Raw genomic sequence first — 7,565 nt, forward strand, 5'->3', positions numbered from 1 at the left:
TGGTACATATGTCAGACATCCGGGTCCACTCCTGAGGTCTTATGTGTGGAGTCTGACCTGAATATTGACGGCCTTGTTGCAGCTGGTACTCCACAACTGCTCTCTTCCGCTCACAAATCCTTTGCAACATGTGGAGGGTAGAGTTCCAACGTGTGGGGACATCACACACCAGTCGGTGTGCCGGAAGCTGCAAACTCTGCTGCAACACAGCAAGGGCGGCGGAAGCTGTAGCCGACTTCCGAAAATGAGCTGACAGGCGGCGTACTTTGACGAGCAGATCTGGCAACTCGGGGTATGATTTAAGAAACCGCTGAACCAGGAGGTTAAGCACATGAGCCAGGCATGGTACGTGTGTGATCTCGCCTCGCCTCAGAGCCGCCACCAGGTTACGGCCATTGTCACACACGACCATGCCTGGATGTAGGTTCAGCGGTCTCAGCCACAGATCTGCCTGCTCTTTCACAGCTGTCCACAACTCACAAGCAGTGTGAGGTTTATCACCTAAGCTTATGAGTTTCAGCACAGCCTGTTGCCGCTTGGCTGAGGCAGTACTGCAGTGCTTCCAGCTTGTAACTGATGTGGTGATATCTGAGATGGAGGCCGAACATGAGGAGGAGGATGATGCGCAGGAGCTGTATACTGTGGGGGCAACTCTGACTGACATAGGGCCCACAGTCCTAGTTGTGGGGAGGATGTGTTCCGTCCCAAGGTCCGACTGAGTCCCGGCTTACACTATGTTTACCCAGTGTGCCGTCAGGGAGATGTACCATCCCTGGCCACAAGCACTTGTCCACGTGTCCGTTGTCAGGTAGACTCTCCCAGTAACTGCGTTGAGGGCACGGCAGATGTTTTAGGACACGTGCTTGTGTAGTGCGTGGATGGCACACCGGGCAAAATAGTGTCGGCTGGGGACCGAGTACCGAGGGACGGCCACCGCCATAAGGTTGCGGAAGGATTCCGTCTCCACCAGCCTAAAAGGCAGCATTTCCAACGCAAGCTGTCGTGAAATGTGCGAATTTAGGACTGTGGCCTGTGAGGCGTTGGCTGCGAATTTGCGCTTTCGTTCAAAGGTCTGGGATATGGACAATTGAACGCTGCGGTGGGACGTCGACGTTGATGCTGTTGTTAGAACCTTGCTCTTAGGTTTTTTCCTTTGCTGGTCACATGACCTTGTTGGCCTATTTAATCCTGCTCCGCCCTTCTGGCTTTGCTGGACTTCATTGTATAACTACTTTCTAGCTAGCCTGTGCTCTGTATCTAACTCTGTTAGTTTGCTTGGTCTACGGACCTCAGTGTTCTATATATTTTGTTTGTTTGTCTGTCTGCTACTATTTCTGTTAGGAGGTGTCCCATTTTCCTCCCAGTCCTTAGTACTTGTAGGGATTCCTTCCCCACATCTATAGGTCTCCGTACAGACTAGCTTAGGACTTTAGCAGGTCTGATCGCAGGATCAGGTCCCCTGTTACATCGTAGGGATAAAGCTGAGTTCTATCGTAGGGAAAGATCTCCTCTCTTTCCTTAGCTCTGGTAGCAGAACATAACAGTAAGTCCAGCCTGCAAATTCTCTAAGGAAAGATTTTTCTGTTCCATCATGGTGTCGGTTCAGGATTTGGCTCATCGCCTGCAGGGACTCTCTCTGGAGGTGGCCGAGCTCCGTCAGCACGTGAGTAACTGTCCTGGAGCACATTTCTTGGAGCCTAAGGTATGTTTGCCGGATTTATTTTTTGGTGAACACCGAGAATTTTTTTCATTTAAAAATGCTTGCTTATTGTATTTTCGTTTGAGACCCAAGTCCTCTGGGGATGAATCCCAGCGCATAGGGTTCATAATGTCACTTTTGCGCAAAGACCTCAGGAGTGGGCCTTTTCTTTGCAACCTAGTGATACATGCTTCAGATCAGTGGATAGTTTTTTTTCTGCTTTGGGGCTATTATATGATGATCCTGACCGTGTCGCATCAGCTGAGACTGAGTTGAGACGTTTGAAACAGGGATCAGGTAATGTGGAAAAATATTGTACTCATTTCCGTCGTTGGTCTACTCAAACAGGGTGGAACGATTCTGCTCTGAAAAGTCTATTTCTTGCTGGGCTCAATGAAAGGGTTAAAGACCTGCTAATTGCTTATCCTACACCTGAAGATTTGCAACAGGCTATGCAATTAGCTATACGGGTGGATAGGAGACTGCGTGCAAGGGTTAATGAGAGCAAATCCTCTGCTATGTCAGTTTCTGGTTATGAGAATGCGTGTACTAACAGTGGTGAACCGATGGAGATTGGATCGGTGGCACCTCGCTCTCAAGAAAAAGATTGCAGATTTTCTGAAGGCTTGTGTTTCTATTGCGGAAAATCTGGTCATTTGATTAAAGGCTGTGAGCTTCGTATGAAGAAAGAAAAAAAAATGGTCAGTCATGCCCGTATTGCCTGTTTAAATTCCAAGGGTGTATTTTTAGCTGCTTCCACGATTGCTCAGGAAAAATTAATGGAATTTCGGGTGTTTGTTGATTGTGGGTCTACTCTGAATGTAATTGATGGGGGATTCTTGGAAAGACTCAATTTAAAACCCGAACCTTTATCATCCCCCATTGCTGTGGTTTCTGTGGATGGTTCCCCTTTGAAGAATATTACTCTCAAGGTCTGTGAATTTCCTCTCACTATTAATGGTGTTCACCATGAGAAATTGGATTTGGTAGTTTTGAATAACTTGCCTTCTCCAGTAATATTGGGATTGCCCTGGTTAAAATTTCACAATCCTGTACTGGATTGGTCTACCAGTGAAATTAAATCCTGGAGCCATAAATGTTATGACAAGTGTTGTAACGGGCGTATTGCAGCTTTGGATAGGGGAGAATTGCCTGTTCCTATTCAGGATTTTTGGAGAGTTTTTTCTGAGAAGGAATCGCAGGTTTTGCCTCCCCATAGAGACTATGATTGTTCTATTGAATTTGTCCCTGGAGCGACTCTTCCTAAAAGTCGTTTATTTAACCTTACTATTCCTGAGAGGAAAGCTTTGGAGGAATACATACAGACAAGTTTGGCCGCCGGTCACATTAGGCCCTCTAAGTCTCCTGTGGCCGTTGGATTTTTCTTTGTAAAAAAAAAGGACGGCGGTTTACGTCCTTGTCTGGATTTTCGTGAGATTAACAAAATTACTGTACGCAATCCTTACCCACTGCCATTGATTCCTGATCTGTTTAACCAGTTAATGGGGGCCAAGTGGTTCTCTAAAATTGACCTTAAGGGGGCATACAATCTGTTGCGCATGAAGGAGGGTGACGAATGGAAGACTGCTTTTAACACTCCTGTGGGTCATTTTGAGAATCTGGTTATGCCTTTTGGTCTTACCAATGCTCCTGCATTTTTTCAGAATCTTATTAATGACATCCTTAGACCTTTGATCGGCAAAAATGTGGTTGTGTATTTGGATGACATTTTGATTTATTCGCCGGATCTGGAGTCTCATTGGCGGAGCGTACGTGAGGTATTACAGTTGTTAATGGACAATTCGCTTTTTGCTAAGCTGGAGAAATGTGAGTTCGCTGTACAGAGAATTAGTTTTTTGGGTTACATTATCTCCAGCGAAGGTTTTGAGATGGACCCGGTTAAAGTTCAAGCTGTACAGGAATGGCCTAGGCCTATTGGTTTGAAATCGATACAGAGGTTTTTAGGTTTCGCCAATTATTACAGAAAATTCATAAAAAAAATTTCTAGTATTGTCAAACCTCTGACCGATCTCACCAGGAAAGGTGCTGATGCGGTTCAGTGGTCTTCTGAGGCCATTGAAGCTTTTCTGTATCTCAAGGAGAGGTTCACCTCTGCTCCCATCCTTATGCAGCCTGATGTGACTAAGCCGTTTTTGGTTGAGGTTGATGCTTCCTCTGTGGGGGTTGGCGCAGTATTGTCTCAGGATAACGGGGATGGATTACATCCCTGTGCCTTTTTTTAAAAAATTTTTTTCGGAGACTGAACTGAATTACGATATTGGTAATCGGGAATTATTGGCTATTAAACTCGCATTTGAACACTGGCGCCACTTCTTGGAAGGTGCGGAATTTCCCGTTCAGGTTCTTACGGATCATGAAAATCTGATTTATCTTGATGCTGCCAAGCGCCTGAATGCCCGTCAGGCTAGGTGGGCACTGTTTTTCTCGCGGTTTAATTTCTCCGTTACTTACATCCCTGGTACTAAGAATGTTAAGGCGGATGCCTTGTCTCGCAGTTTTTCTCCCATAGTCGGTGCTGAGAAAGAGGAGAACATTTTACAAGAAGGTGTTGTGATAGCTGCTTTGGACTCCGTTTTGGAAGATGAGATTCTTAAAGCACAGGAGAATGCCCCATCTAACACTCCTCATGGGAGGTTGTTTGTGCCTGGGACCTTTAGGAGAGATTTGTTTGTTGAGTGTCACGAATCTCGGTTGGCAGGTCATCCCGGAATCTCTGAGACCAAGAGACTGGTGGGTCGCAGTTTTTGGTGGCCTGGATGGCAGAAGGAAGTCATTAAGTGGGTGCGTCAATGTACTATATGTGCTAGATCTAAGTCCTCACATACTCCTGCTGCGGGGTTGCTTTGTCCTTTGGAGGTTCCCAGTGCTCCTTGGACACATTTGGCTATGGACTTTATAACTGACCTTCCCCCCTCTGAGGGTTTTACTGTCATCTGGGTGGTCGTGGACCGTTTTAGCAAGATGTGTCACTTGGTTCCCTTCGTCAAACTGCCCTGCGCTAAAACTCTCGCTAAGGCCTTTGTCAAGGAAATTGTCAGACTTCATGGCGTTCCTACTGACATTGTTTCTGATAGGGGTCCTCAGTTCGTGGCTCGTTTTTGGCGTGCCTTTTGTGACAGGTTGGGAGTTCATTTGTCGTTGTCGTCCGGATATCATCCTGAATCTAATGGCCAGACAGAAAGGAAAAACCAGGATGTTGAGCAGTTCTTGCGTTGTTTTGTGGCAGACAATCAAGAGGGGTGGTCTGAGTTTCTGCCACTTGCTGAATTTGCTCTGAACAATCATACATCTTCTTCTGCTGGTTGTTCGCCTTTTTTTTGTTGTTCTGGGAGACATCCGTCGTTTGGGTTGTTCTCCAAGTTGGGATCTGCCGTGCCTGAGGAGGAGAATTTTTCCGGTGATTTGGAGAGAGTTTGGACGGATGTGCGTGGTAATCTTCAGGAGGCCAACAGAAAATCTAAAGACTACTTTGATAGGAAACGACAGGAGGTTTTGTTCGCTGTTGGTGACATGGTTTGGTTGTCCTCTAGGAATCTGCGGTTGAGGATTCCTTCTAAGAAATTGGGTCCCAAGTTTGTAGGGCCCTTTAAAGTGCTTCAGGTTGTCAACCAATCTGCTGTTAGGTTGGAGGTTCCTACCTCCTGGAGAATTAATCCGGTATTTCATGTCTCTCTGTTAAAAAAAGCTGTTGTGTCGGATGGTGACGCCTCTGCCTCTGTTCCTCCGGTGGTGGAGGACGGGGAATATGAAATTTCTCGCATCCTTAACTCTAGACGGTATAGAGGTAGTTTGCAGTATCTTGTGGCCTGGAAAGGTTTCGGACCCGAGGATAACTCTTGGGTGAGGTCAGATGATGTTTCCGCGTCCAGACTTATCAGAGTGTTTCACAGATTTCCTGATAAGCCTTGTCCTAGGGGATCCGGAGGATCCTCTTAGAAGGGGGGTACTGTTAGAACCTTGCTCTTAGGTTTTTTCCTTTGCTGGTCACATGACCTTGTTGGCCTATTTAATCCTGCTCCGCCCTTCTGGCTTTGCTGGACTTCATTGTATAACTACTTTCTAGCTAGCCTGTGCTCTGTATCTAACTCTGTTAGTTTGCTTGGTCTACGGACCTCAGTGTTCTATATATTTTGTTTGTTTGTCTGTCTGCTACTATTTCTGTTAGGAGGTGTCCCATTTTCCTCCCAGTCCTTAGTACTTGTAGGGATTCCTTCCCCACATCTATAGGTCTCCGTACAGACTAGCTTAGGACTTTAGCAGGTCTGATCGCAGGATCAGGTCCCCTGTTACATCGTAGAGATAAAGCTGAGTTCTATCGTAGGGACAGATCTCCTCTCTTTCCTTAGCTCTGGTAGCAGAACATAACAGCTGTTTCTTGAGAAACTGCCATAACAAGTGAAGACTGAGAGGAGGGGGCATCTTTGCATGCAGTATGGACAGGGGATTGCCTTGCACGCACAACAGGGGGTTCTCTTACACGCACAACAGCGGAAGAATCAGTGGTGACACCCGCTGACACTGGTCGTGGACCCTGGGGTTCGCCCCACGAAGTCGGGTGCTTTGCTGACAAGTGCCTGATCATGCTGGTGGTGGTCAGGCTGGTAGTTTTGTCACCCCTGCTGATGCTGGCCTGGCAGGTGGTACAAATGGCCTTTTTGGGGTTATCAGCAGAGTCTTTAAAAAAATTCCAGACTCTGGAAGACCTACCGGTTGTACTAGCAACGTCCCTCGTGTTGGTGTTATGGAGAACGGTTGCCCGCCTTCCGTCTGCGGCCACCACACTGCTTCTTCCTGCCTGTTGGGGTACTCTGCCTCCCTCCCCCTGTGTGCTGCTGGCCACGCTCTGCGTGTCCTCCTGCCACGTTGGGTCAGTTACTCGATCATCCACCACCTCCTCCTCTTCCACTTTCGCACCACGGTCCTCCTCCTCACTTCATTGCAATTGTGTCTTGTCATCGTCCACCTCTTGTGACAAATTGCCAGCGTCGCCTTCCTGTGGCCGTGGCTGTTCAAATATTTGGGCATCGCAACATGGGATCTCCTCTTCCACCACTTCAAGCGTATCAGGCGAGGGGCCCAAATATGGAAATGGACCAGTGAACAGCTCTTCAGAGTGTCCAAGTGTGGGATCACTTGCTGTCTGACGACACTCGGCATGGTGGGAGGAAGGAGCATCAGGGTGAGGAGGAGTATGCAGTCGAGACTCACGGCTACTAACACTTGACCGTATGGAAGACAAACCGGAGGTGGTGGTGCCCAGGTGACTGGAAGTATTATCTGCTATCCAATTAATAACCTGTTCACACTGATCAGTTCGCAATAGTGGTGTTGTTGTGTGCTTCCCTAGTAATTCGGTGAAGAACTGGGAGCGAGAAGATGTGGCTCTTGGTTGTGGCACATTTTCACCTTGGCCACGGCCCCATCATCTGCACGCACCATCACCAAAATGTCCAGTTCCATGTCCCTTGCCACGCGCCTTGCCCATTGTAAATGAAGTAAAATAGCTTACATTCGCACTATCAATGGCAAAAGGGTAATAAAAAGATTAGAACCGTGGAAGAGGAAAACCACAGTTCTATTTCTCTGGCCTACACCAGAATCTTTTAAACAGATATATTAGTGTCTGAACAGTCAGCGAGACACTCGAACAGTTTTTTTTATGTAAAAAAGGCAAAAAGGTGGATTACATCCAGATTTGAACCGTGGAAGAGGAAAACCACAGTTTTATTTCTCTGGCCTACACCAGAATCTTTTAAACAGATGTATTTGTGTCTGAACAGTCAGCGAGACACTCAAACTGTTTTTTTTATGTAAAAAAGGCAAAAAGGTGGATTACATCCAGATT

The sequence above is a fragment of the Phyllobates terribilis genome, unplaced genomic scaffold (assembly GCF_046119375.1).
Source record: "Phyllobates terribilis strain yellow unplaced genomic scaffold, ASM4611937v1 Scaffold_2__4_contigs__length_985480577, whole genome shotgun sequence".
NCBI lineage: Eukaryota > Metazoa > Chordata > Amphibia > Anura > Dendrobatidae > Phyllobates > Phyllobates terribilis.